Source organism: Salmo salar, chromosome 20 (assembly GCF_965601325.2).
Source record: "Salmo salar chromosome 20, fSalSal1, whole genome shotgun sequence".
Classification (NCBI taxonomy): domain Eukaryota; kingdom Metazoa; phylum Chordata; class Actinopteri; order Salmoniformes; family Salmonidae; genus Salmo; species Salmo salar.
The window spans coordinates 50,536,337-50,549,979 of record NC_138310.1 but is presented as its reverse complement, the minus strand read 5'-3'; positions in this window follow the sequence as shown (position 1 = coordinate 50,549,979).

Here is a 13,643-nt window from a genome sequence, read left to right as displayed (position 1 = left end):
TTGCCCAGAATCGAGAATATGCATATTATTAGTAGATTTGGATAGAAAACACTCTGAAGTTTCTAAAACTGTTTGAATGGTGTCTGTGAGTATAACAGAACTCATATGGCAGGCAAAACCCTGAGAAAAAGTCAACCAGGAGTGTAGGATCTGAGAAATGTAGTTCTTCTTTCTAGTCTCTTTCGAAACTACAGTATCTGTGCTGTTACGTTGCACTTTCTAAGGCTTCCATTGGCTGTCTAAAGCCTTCAGAAAGTGGATTGAGCCTTCTCCTGTCTCTGGGCAGAGTATAGGAGCTCAGTTACTGAGTGGTCTGCCTGAGGACAAAGAGATTGGATATGCGCGTTCCCGCGAGCACGCTGTTTTTTATTTTCCTCCTTGAATGAATACACTATTGTCTGTTTGGAATATTATCGCAATTCTACATTAAAAATACCATAAAAATAGATTTTAAACAGCTTTTGACATGCTTCTAAGTACGGTAATGGAACATTTTAACTTTTTGTGTCTCGAATTGCGCTCGCGCGTTACCCTTTGGATAGTGACCTGAACGCACGAACAAAACGGAGGTATTTGGACATAACTATGGATTATTTCGAACAAAAACAACATTTCTTGTGGAAGTAGCAGTCCTGGGAGTGCATTCTGACGAAGATCAGCAAAGGTAATACAATATTTCTAATACTAATTCTGAGTGTAGGTGACCCCGAAGTTGGCGGGTGTCAAAATAGCTAGCCGTGATGGCCGAGCTATGTACTCAGAATATTGAAAAATGTGCTTTCGCCGAAAAGCTATTTTAAAATCTGACACAGCAATTGCATAAAGGAGTTCTGTATCTATAATTCTTAAAATAATTGTTATGTATTTTGTCAACGTTTATGATGAGTTTTTTTGTAAATTCACCGGAAGTTTTTGGTGGGAATACATTTTCTGAACATCACACGCCAATGGAAAAAGCTGTTTTTGGATATAAATATGAACTTGATTGAACAAAACATTCATGTATTGTATAACATAATGTCCTAGGAGTGTCATCTGATGAAGATCATCAAAGGTTAGTGCTTCATTTAGCTGTGTTTTGGGTTTTATTGACATATATGCTTGCTTGGAAAATGGCTGTGTTTATTTTGATCTATGTACTATCCTAACATAATCTAATGTTTTGCTTTCGCTGTAAAGCCTTTTTGAAATCGGACAACGTGGTTGGATTCAGGAGAGGTTTATCTTTCAAATGGTGTAAAATAGTCGTATGTTTGAAAAATAGAAATTATTGGATTTTTGAGATTTTTGTATTTCGCGCCATGCGATCCCATTGGCTGTTGGCTAGGGGTTCCGCTGGCGGAACGGGGTACAAAGCAAATTTGAGGAAAACGCTACCGAACCTCTATCAACACATTGACTGTAGTATTCAATTAGGAAAAATACTAGACCACTGCTACTCGCCTTTTCAAGATGCCTACAAGAACCTCCCCCGCCCTCCCTTCGGCAAATCAGATCACGACTCCATTTTGCTCCTCCCTTCCTATAGGCAGAAACTCAAACAGGAAGTACGCGTGCTAAGGTCTATTCAAAGCTGGTCTGACCAATCGGAATCCATGCTTCAATATTGTTTTGATCACGCGGACTGGGATATGTTCTGGGTAGCCTTTGAGAATGACATTGACATTTACAAGGACACATTGAAGGAAGTGTATAGGGGATTTTGTTCCCACGGTGACTATTAAAACCTTCCCAAACCATAAACCGTGGATAGATGGCAGCATTGGCGCAAAACTGAAAGCGCAAACCACCGCATTTAACAATGGCAAGGTGACTGGGAATATGGTCGAATACAAACAGTGAGGCTATTCCCTCCGTAAGGCAATCAAACAGGAAAAACATCAGCAATTGAACGGCTCAGACATGAGACGTATGTTGCAGGGTCTACAATCACGGATTAGAAAAGGGAAAACCAGCCATTTAGCGGACACCGACGTCTTGCACACAGACAAGCTAAACACCTTCGCCCGCTTTGAGGATAACACAGTGCCACCGACGCTGCACACTCCCAAGGACTGTGGGCTCTCATTCTCCATGGCCGAAGTGAGTAAGACATTTAAACATGTTAACCCTTGCAAGGCTGCCGGCCCAGACGGCATACCTAGCTGCGCCATCAGAGCATGCGCAGACCAGCTGGCTGGAGTGTTTACAGACATATTCAATCCCTCCCTATCCAGTCTGCTGTCCCCACTTGCTTCTAGATGTCCACCATTGTTCCTGGCCCAAGAAAGCAAAGGTAACTGAACCAAATGACTATCACCCTGTAGCACTCACTTCTGTCATCATGAAGTGCTTTGAGAGGTTAGTTAAGGATCAAATCACCCCTACCTTACCTGACACCCTAGATCAACTTCTATTTGCTTATCGCCCAATAGATTCACAGACGATACAATCACCATCGCACTGCATACTGCACTATCCTATCTGGACAAGAGGAAAACTTATGTTCATTGACTATAGCTCAGCCTTCAACACCGTAGTACCCTCCAAGCTCATCATTAAGCTCAGGGCCCTGGGTCTGAACCCCTGTGCAACTGGGTCCTGGACTTCCTGATGGGCCGCACCCAGGTGGTGAAGGTAGAAAACAACACCTCCACTTTGCTGATCCTCAACACAGGGGCCCCACATGACTGCATGCTCACCCCCCTCCTGTACTCCCTGTTCAGCCATGACTGCATGACCACAGATGCCTCCAACTCAATCATCAAGTTTGCAGACGACACAACAGTAGTTGGCCTGATTACCAACAATGACGAGACAGCCTACAGGGAGGAGGTGAGGGCCCTGGCAGAGTGTTGCCAGGAAAATCTCCTTCAACATCAACAAAACAAAAGAGCTGATTGTGGACTTCAGGAAACAGCAGAGAGAGCCTAAGACCCTCAGAAACGTTTACAGATGCACAATTGAAAGCATCCTGTTGGGCTGTATCACCGTCTGGTACGGCAACTGCACCGTCCGCAACAGCAGGGCTCCGCAGAGGGTGGTACGGTCAGCCCAACGCATCACCGGGGGCAAACTACCTGCCATCCAGGATACATGCAGCACCTGATGTCACAGGAAGGCCAAAAAGATCATAAAGTACAACAACCACTCAAGCCACTGCCTGTTCACCCCGTTACCATCCAGAAGGCGAGGTCAGTAAAGGTGAATCAAAGCTGGAACCAAGGGACTGAAAAACAGCTTCTATCTCAAGGCCATCAGACTGTTAAATAGCCGCGACCACCCGACTACTCAACCCTGCACCTTAGAGGCTGCTGCCCTATACACATAGACATGGAATCACTGGCCACTTTAATAATGGATCACTAGTCACTTTAATAATGTTTCATACTGCTTTACTCATCTCATGTGTATGTACTGTACTCTATTCTACTGTTTTTTAGTCAATGCCACTCCGACATTGCTCGTCCTAATATTTATATATTTCATTCTTTTACTTGTAGATTTGTGTTTTGTTGTGAATTGTTAGATGCTACTGCACTGTTGGAGCTAGGAACACAAGCATTTCGCTACACCCAGCAATAACATCTGCTATGTTCATGTGACCAATAACATTTCATTTGATTTGACCTCCTTGATGTCAAGATAACAGATTTAGGAAAACAGACTCTATGCATTGCCTTCATGCGCTCCATACAACCCCCCAAAATTGGGCCAATCGAGAGCTTAATTTGTGTCTACCTAACTCCCGAACGGCGCAGCGGTCTAAATCACTGCTTCTCAGTGCTAGAGGCATCACTACAGACCCTAGCTTGATTCCAGGCTGTATCTCTACCGGCTGTGATTGGGAGTCCCATCGGGCGGCGCACAATTGGCCCAGCGTCATCCGGGTTTGGCCGGGTTAAGTCGTCATTGTAAATCAAAATGTGTTCTTAACTGGCTTGCCTAGTTAAATAAAATTAAAAAACGATCCATCTTTGATTGGCTTGAGCCGTTCAGGGTTTCTTCTCGTTAGCTACCATTAGCCTGAGGTCCAGGCATCCACTCTTCAAGTTGCTAATGATAATTACAGAAGAGTGGCTGTCAATGCCAGCCTTGCAGATGAACGCTCTTAAAATGGAGGCCACTGAGTCACTCCACTCAGAGTTAGGCTAAGTGGGGGGGCCGGAGGGGGGTACGTTTTTTCCGTATTAGTGGACAATGACCTATGAAGGCCTTGCTTTTTTGACTCAACAATGCAAATGTAGATAATTATAGGTCAGAGGTTGTATGGTATACCTCTTACACCTTCTCTCAGTCAATGTCACTATGCTGCTGCTGGTGCTGACTGGAGACATCAAGTCCATGCAAGTTGACACCTGGCTGGCAACAAGACATATATCCCATTCCCTAAATCAGTGTTTCCCAACCCTGGTCCTCCAGTACCCCAACAGTACACATTTTTGTTGTAGCCCTGGACAAACACACCTCATTCAGCTCATTGAGGGTTTGATGATTAGTTGACAAGTTGAATCAGGTGTACTTGTCCATGGTTACAATAAAAATGTGTAATGTTGTGGGTACTCTAGGACCAGGGTCGGGAAACACTGCCCTAAATCACTCTTTGGTCAATACATTGTGCTTTTGAAGATACGTTTTAAATGGTCACTTTGATCTAGCTGTATGGTCTAGTCCACAGAGATTCGCTGTCTCAGTAAATGGGAAAGACAGACCCTCCTGCCAAGCCTTTTAAATATGCACACATGTCTTCCTGAGAACAGCCATGTTCTCTCTCTCTCTCTCTCTCTCTCAATTCAATTTAAGGGCTTCATTGGCATGGGAAACATACTGTATGTTTACATTGCCAATGCAAGTGAAATAAATAATAAACAAAAGTGACAAACAATACAAAATTAACAGGAAACATTACACTCACAAAAGTTCCAAAAGAATAAAGACGTTTCAAATGTCAAAGTATGTCTATGGGGTGACAGGTTGCCTAGAGGTTAGAGCGATGAGACTCGAATCCCCGAGCTGTCGTTCTGCCCCTGAATAAGGCAGTTAACCCACTGTTCCTAGGCTGTCATTGAAAATAAGAATTTGTTCTCAACTGACTTGCCTAGTTAAAAAAATATATATACATGCAAATCCAGGGTGGAGTGGTGGGCCAGGTAGACATTAGGATTTGAGGCACAGTCTCGTGAAATGCTTGCATTTACCTGCTGTATGGTGGCAGGGTGCACTTGTGTGCTGGGGAAAGTAGAAGAAGCTTTTTCAATCAATCCCTTGAGTGTTGTGGTCACCCTTTCCTGCCGGTCCCTCAGGTCATTTTTGCCTGTGTGAATTATTCTGTGGCTGGGGGACTCTAGTCTGTCCTCTGACAACAGCTCCAGGGCATGTCTAGTGTTTGGGCACCAGAGTTTAGCCACTTTGTGGAAAACGTTTATCCTCTTTAATCTATTTGCCATTTGAGTCAAGGAGGAGCACAATCTCTGGATTTTGTGTGTCCTCAGTGGATGTGTGGGGGATGTCAGGAGGGCTATCAGGGAAGCTGACAGGGGGGCTGTTAGGAGGGTGTAGTGTCTGTTGGGTTGGTGGGTCCTGTGTTATGTCCCGTTGTGGTCCAGGTCTGAGGTGGGCTGTTCTGCTCTCTGTCACACCTCTCACTCTCACTCTCAATTCAATTCTCAATTTAAGGAGCTTTATTGGCATGGGAAACATATGTTTACATTGCCAAAGCAAGTGAAATAGATACTAAACAAAAGTGAAATAAACAATAAAAACTTAACAGTAAATATTACACTTACAAAAGGTCCAAAAGAATAAAGACATTTCAAATGTCATTATGTCTATATTCTAGGGGTGAAATGATAGTTAAGTACAAAAATAAAAATAAATAAACATAAATATAGGTTGTTATTGGTGTTTGTTTCTTCACTGGTTGCCTCTTTCTTGTGGCAACAGGTCACACATCTTGCTCCTGTGATTGCACACTGTGGTACTTCACCAAATAGATATGGAAATTTATAGAAATTCTGTCTCTTATATGGTCATACATTTGGCAGGAGGTTAGAAAGTGCAGCTTAGTATATCCTGTCACGCCCTGATCTGTTTCACCTGTCTTTGTGATTGTCTCCACCCACCTCCAGGTGTCACCTGTTTTCCCCATAGTCCCTGGGTACTTATTCCTGTGTTCCCTGTTTGTCTGTTGCCAGTTCGTCTTGTCTACCCAACCAGCGTGGTTTTTCCGTGCTCTTGCTTTTTCCTTATCTCTGTTTTGCTAGTCCTCCCGGTTTTGACCCTTGCCTGCCTTGACTCTGAACCCGCCTGCTTGACCATACTGCCTGCCCTGACCTCGAGCCTGCCTGCCACTCTGTACGTCCTGGACTCTGACCTAGTTTATGATATTTTGCTTGTCCACAACCATTCTCTTGCCTGCCCCTTGGATTAGAATAAATATCAGAGACTTGAACCATCTGCCTCCCGTGTCTGCATCTGGGTCTCGCCCTGTGTCCTTTATTTTTCCACCTCATTTTATGGGCAGTGTGCACATAGCCTGTCTTCTCTTTAGAGCCAGGTCTGCCTTCTGTGGCCTTTCTCAATAGCAAGGCTATGCTCACTGAGTCTGTACATAGTCAAAGATTTCCTACATTTTGGGTCAGTCACAGTGGTCAGGTATTCTGCCACTGTGTAATCTCTGTTTAGGGCCAAATAGCATTCTAGTTTGCTCAGTTTGTTTGTAAATTATTTTCAATGTGTCAAGTAATTATCTTTTTGTTTTCTCATGATTTGTTTGGGCCTAATAGTGTTGTTGTCCTGGGGCTCTGTGGCGTCTGTTTGTGTTTGTGAACTGAGCCCCAGGACCAGCTTGCTCAGGGGGCTCTTCTCCAGGTTTATTTCTCTGTAGGTGACAGCTTGTTATGGAAGGTTTGGCAATTGCTTCCTTTTAGGTGGTTGTAGAATTTAATGTCTATTTTCTGGATATTGATAATTAGCGGGTTTTAGCTGCTTCCCTAGGTGTTTGTCCCCCTGTATGCTGAGGGTGTCAGGTTCTTGTCCAGTTCTAGCATTTAGGTCGCCACAGACTAGTACATGTCCCTGGGCCTGGAAATTGTTGATCTCCCCCTCTGGGATGGAGAAGCCGTCAACGTTAAAGTATGGGGATTCTATTGGGGGAATATAGGTAGCACACATGAGGACATTCTTCTCTGTTGAGATACTTTCCTTGTTAATTTCTAGCCAGATGTAAAATGTTCCTGTTTTGATACATTTAATAGAGTTGGTTTGGTCTGCTCTATACCAAATTAGCATACCCCCTGAGTCTCTTCCCTGTTTCACACCTGGTAGTTTGGTGGATTGGACTACCACGTCTCTGTAATCTAGAGGGCAACCAGTGGGTCCGTATCCTTTGTAACATGTTTCTTGTAGGATGACAATGTCTGTATTTCCAATTTCTTTGATGAAGTCTGGGTTCCTGCTCTGTAGGCCAAAGGCAGATGACCTCAGACCTTGTATATTCCAGGATGAGATAGTAAAAGCTTTGTGTTCCATAGTGTCTAGTGTAATTTTTATGTGGTTTAGGCCCAGACCATTACAGTAGGTCTCTCTCAGTATATCTCCATCTTCTCCCTATGTTTTTAAAAACCCCAGGACACTCTGAGATCATTGTGTCATTTCTGTGTGAGTGTAGTATGATGGATAAGAACATTAACATGTGCCTCCCTTGTATGTCACAGTGTGCCTCAGGGTAATGGTGCGTTTGTGAAACTATGTTTGTCTGAGTGTGTGAATCAATGTAGCCCCACACAGACACACACACGTGTAGAATGAGCTCATATTGTCACACCTCTCAAAGGCTCTGCATGTGCTCAACAAACCATCTGTGTGATTGCAGTGTAGATTATAATGTACAGTGCGTCCCTCCATGTGTATATCACTAATAGGAGCGTGAGTCTGCTGAGGGGGCTGTAAGCTGTAGTCCAATTCTTTGTGTTCTTCAGATGGCGGTTGGCCCCCATACGGCCCCTTCTAACAGAGGGGTCAGGCTCCCGGGCCCCGGGGCCAGAGCATCCATCATCCCACTGGTGTTCGAGGCCGGCTCTGTCGACAACACCAATTATACTGAGGAGCCTATCGACAACACTCGCACACTGGGCCTGTCGATGTCCCACTTCTTTTGTCTTGTGCTCACAGACAGAGAGCAAATGATTACTAATGATGATTTATTAGTTATTTTTTCTACTTTGTTGTTTTTGACTGTTTTATGGACCGCATCTTTTAATTGTCTCTTTTTCGACATTTTGTTTCATAAGGTCTTTGTGAATTAACATGGTCCAACAACGTGCTGTTATTAACTAGTTGACAACAATTGAGAAACGTTGAAAACTGAAAGATTTGGAGGTACGGAATTGCCAGTGTATACCTTCTTTGTGATAAAGTCACAGAAGTGAAACACTTGTGGATAGAGCTCCTCAGAGACAATGACCGTACCCCCAAAGATGTGGATGTTATTCCAGCTCCCTGTCATGCCCCCTGGGCATATGGCACGTCACAATAGAAAACATGCACACTTGTGTCCCGTTTCCAAAACACACTGAAATTAATGACCAATTAGCTTACACAAGTCACTCTTAATTATGCCTCAGTCTGCTTGTGGCATAATAGGAATGTAACAATGGCCGTAGTTATCACGGCTCAGGAGAAGACCCAGATGCAGACAGTTTCGAAGTAATACAAGTTTATTACAAAAACAAGGGGGCAGGCTAACGAATGGTCAAGGGCAGGCAGAGGTCAGTAATCCAAGGCAGTGTCAAAAGCTACAGAATGGCAGGCAGGCTCAAGGTAGGCAGAATGGTTCAAACTGGGAAAAAAATACCTAGAGCACAACAGGAGTACGGGAAAACCACTGGTAGGCTTGACTAGACAAGACGAACTGGCAACAGACAAACAGAGAACACAGGTTAAAATACCCTGGGGATAATGGGGAAGATGGGCGACACCTGGAGGGGGGTGGAGACAAGCACAAAGACAAGTGAAACAGATCAGGGTGTGACAGTGGTGTTTGTGTGCCCTTCTCCAGTGGTATCCAAAATAAGAATGCTGAACTCTTTTGGAGCATTTGCAGTTGCTTTCATGTATGATGTGTCTTACATCTCCAAGCGAGGCAAAGTAATGCCTCTAGCATTGTTTTCCAATTGGTTCGAGTGTCAAGTGGATTCTTATCCTCCTCATTGCTTTTCTTTTTGATGTATTTCCAGTGGTTGATTATTGTTTTAGTTCATTATTTCATCAACTCATGAAATTAATGAAGTAAAGTACAATACGTTTGAACAGGACTTGAAGTATTATCACACATACATTAGTAGGTCTACAACCCAGACAGAACGATGTCCTGATTTTAGCTTTCGCAACTTCAATTCCTATGGAAGATATAATAGGAGGGTAGATGCATAGAAATATAACGAATAGAACAGGCTTGGAAGCTCTAATGCTGGCAATTTGATTGGTAAACTCATGGGTACACTGAATGACTGCCTGGTATTGTGATGCAATCATTTCTATGGTAATTTGGAATGTTATATCAAATGATGCAATGGTAATGCAGAATTGTCATTCAAATGATGCTAACTTATGTGGCTTATGCAATGGAATGTATTTGTTGTAACGTCAGTTGAGTTGACTCAACAAATCACAGAACAGATTGAAGGGTACACTTCCTGCTTTTACTTCCTCCCACGGGGCTATAATAAAATGACGCCGAAGAGGATGGCTGACGTTTTACATGCCCGTAACCAATTGTGCTATTTTGTTCATTTTTTTGCGCTGTTTGTAACTTATATTTTTATTTATTTTGTACATAATGTTGCTGCTACCGTCTCTTATGACCAAAAATAACTACTGGACATCAGAACTGGGATTAATCACCACAGACTGGAAGAAGCTTTTTCTTTAACGAGTCCGACGAGAAAGATATACTGCTCTCCCGGGAACAGTCCCAGATCCACATCATTTGCGTGACGAAAAGACAGAGGAAAAGAGGATGCAGATCAGGCTGCCTTTTGAGAATCTGTAGACGAGTGAGTAAACTCCCATTGCCATCAATTCTAATTGATAACATGCAATCATTGGAAAATGAAATGGATGACCTACAATTACGATTATCCAACCAACAGGACATTAAGAACTGTAATATAATATGTTTCACCGAGTCGTGGCTGAACGATAACATGTACAATATAAAGCTGGAGGAATTTTGAATGCACCGGCAGAACAGAGAAGCTACATCTGGTAAGACGAGGGGTGGGGGTGTGTCTTTTTGTCAATAACAGCTGGTACGCGACGTCTAATATTAAAGAAGTCTCGAGGTATTGCTTGCCTGAGGTAGAGTACCTTATGATAAGCTGCAGACCACAATATCTACCAAGAGAGTTCTCATCTATATTATTCGTAGCCGTCTATTTACCACCACAGACCTATGCTGGCACTAAGAGCGCACTCAACCAACTCTATAAGGCCATAAGCAAAAAAGAAAATGCTCACCCAGAAGCAGTGCTCCTAGTGGCCGGGGACTTTAATGCAGGCAAACTTAAATCAGTTTTACCATTTTTTTACTAGCATGTCACATGTGCAACCAGAGGAAAAAAAACTCTAGACCACCTTTACTCCACACACAGAGATGCATACAAAGCTTTCCCTCGCCCTCCATTTGGCAAATCCGACCATAATTATATCCTCCTGATTCCTAATTACAAGCCAAAACTAAAGCAGGAAGTACCAGTGATTCTCTCAATATAGAAGTGGTCAGATGGTGCGGATGCTACGCTACAGGACTGTTTTGCTAGCACAGACTGGAATATGTTCCGGGATTCATCCAATGGCATTGAGGAGAATACCACCTCAGTCATTGGCTTCATCAATAAGTGCATCGACGACGTCGTCCACACAGTGACCGTACGTAGTACATATCCCAACCAGAAGCCATGGATTACAGGCAACATCAGTATCGAGCTAAAGGCTAGAGCTGCCGCCTTCAAGGAGCGGGACACTAATCCGGACGCCTATAAGAAATCCCGCTATGCCCTCAGACAAACCATCAAACAAGCAAAGCGTCAATACAGGATTAACATTGAATCTACTACACCGGCTCTGACGCTCATCGGATGTGGCAGGGCTTGAAAACTATTATGGACTACAAAGAGAAACCCATACGCGAGCTGCCCAGTGACGCAAGCCTATCAGACAAGCTAAATGCCTTTTATGCTCGCTTCGAGGCAAGCAACACTGAAGCATGCACGAGAGCACCAGCTGTTCTGGATGACTGTGTGATAACGTAGCCGATGTGAGCAAGAACTTTAAACAGGTTAACATTCACAAAGCTGCGGGGTCAGATGGATTACCAGGACATGTACTCAAACACACACGGACCACCTGGCAAGTTACTTCACTGACATTTTCAACCTCTCCATGACTGAGTCTGTAATACCTACATGTTTCAAGCATACCACCATAGTCCCTGTGCAACAGGATCCTGGACTTCCTGACGGGCTGCCCCCAGGTGGTAAGGGTAGGCAACAACACATCTGCCACGCGGATCCTCAACACTGGGGCCCCTCAGGGGTGTGTACTTAGTCCCCTCCTGTACTCCCTGTTCACCCATGACTGCGTGGCCAAAAATGACTACAACACCATCATTAAGTTTGCGGACGACACAACAGTGGTAGGCCTGATCACCAACAACGATGAGGCAGCCTGTAGGGAGGAGGTCAGAGAACTGGCAGTGTGCTGCCAGGACAAGAACCTCTCCCTCAATGTGAGCAAGACAAAGGAGCTGACTGTGGACTACAGGAAAAGGCGGGCCAAACAGGCCCCAATTAACATTAATGGGGCTGTAGTGGAGCGGGTCGAGAGTTTCAAGTTCCTTGGTGTCCACATCACCAATGATCTATCATGGTCCACACACACCAAGACAGTCATGAAGAGGGCACGATAAAACATTTTCCCCCTCAGGAGACTGAAAAAATTTGGCATGTGTCCCCAGATCCTCAAAAAGTTATACAGCTGCACCATCGAGATCATCCTGACCGGTGTAGTGCGTATGGCCCAGTACATCACTGGGGCCAAGCTTCCTGCAATCCAGGACCTATATAATAGGCGGTGTCAGAAGAAAGGCCATAAAATTGTCAGAGACTCCAGTTACCCAAGTCATAGACTTTTCTCTCTGCTACCGCACGGCAAGCGGTACCGGAGCACCAAGTCTAGGACCAAAAGGCTCCTTAACAGCTTCTACCCTCAAGCCACAAGACTGCTGAACAATTAATCAAATGGCCACCGGACTTTTACATTGACCCCCCCTCCATTTGTTTTGTTCACTGCTGCTACTCACTGTTTATTATCTATGCATAGTCACTGCACCCCTACCTATATGAAAACATTACCTCTTACCTGTACCCCCGCATCTGACTCGGTACCGGTACCCCCTGTATATAGCTTCATCATTGTTGTGTTATTGTGTTACTTTTTATATATTTTTTTACTTTAGTTTATTTTGTGAATGTTTTCTTAACTCTTCTTGAAATGCACTGTTGGTTAAGGGCTTGTAAGTATTTCATGGTAAGGTCTACACTTGTTGTATTCGGAGGATGTGACAAATAAAGTTTGATTTGGTCTAGCTCAAAAATATACAGGTTAAGACAACGTATTCACAAATCTGGTACCAGCGCCATTGCTAACTACCAGCGCCGTTGCTAACTAGCATAGCCATTGTTGCAAAGAGTTATGGGATATTAGAATTCTGTTGTCTTAACCTTTGCCATCTTCAACCTATGGGTACACTCACATGGCTGACAGTCCACCCATTATGCCACCATTGACTCGAACAGGGATATCCGTTCTACTCATTCTATGTCTATGGTTAGCTGTGTCGGTGAAAATAGGTCACCAACAGAAGACAAAAACAGAAAAATTCCAGCCCAGTTCAAAATTGGGAAAACTTCACACCTCAATGAACCTTTGAGAGAGCTAGGCAAAACAAATGCTGTGAAGGGGCCTGTGCTGCTCGTAGAGGGGGACACCCTAATCTCTCTTTTGTCCCGGTCCAGGTAGGGGTCTCGCTTTGGTATGAAGTTCCCCTTGAAGTGGAGTGAAGCAGGGTGGGTATAATGAAGTGTGATGGGACACCACCAGCCCCCTCCCCCACCACCTCTCACCCTGTCCCATACAGCCCAATCCCGTGCCATTATTGCCACTAACGTCCTTCCTGGGTCTGTGGAGAAGCCAGCAGATGTTGGCTGGTGTGAAAGGACCCTTGAGCTTGTAAACTAGCCGCCGGGATTTGGAGGGGACGGGATCAAAGGGAGGCCTACTTGAACACCTCCACACATATACTCTGACAAATCTTTGCCCTCCGCATGTAGAAAAATGCATGCACACGTATTCATACATGGACTCTCACATTACAAGCCCATTGTCCACATACCCACACATTCACTAACATGCAATCAAGGACAAATGTGTGCACAAATACAAACATGATTTCACGCACAAATTCACAGACACAAACACGCACACAGGTACTTGAACACACTAGTTACCCAAACCAATCAAAATGGGTCTGTTTTATGTAATACTTGTCAGTGTAATAACTGAAGAATTCATCAATGGAGGTCAGCAGACAAAAAAAATATGCA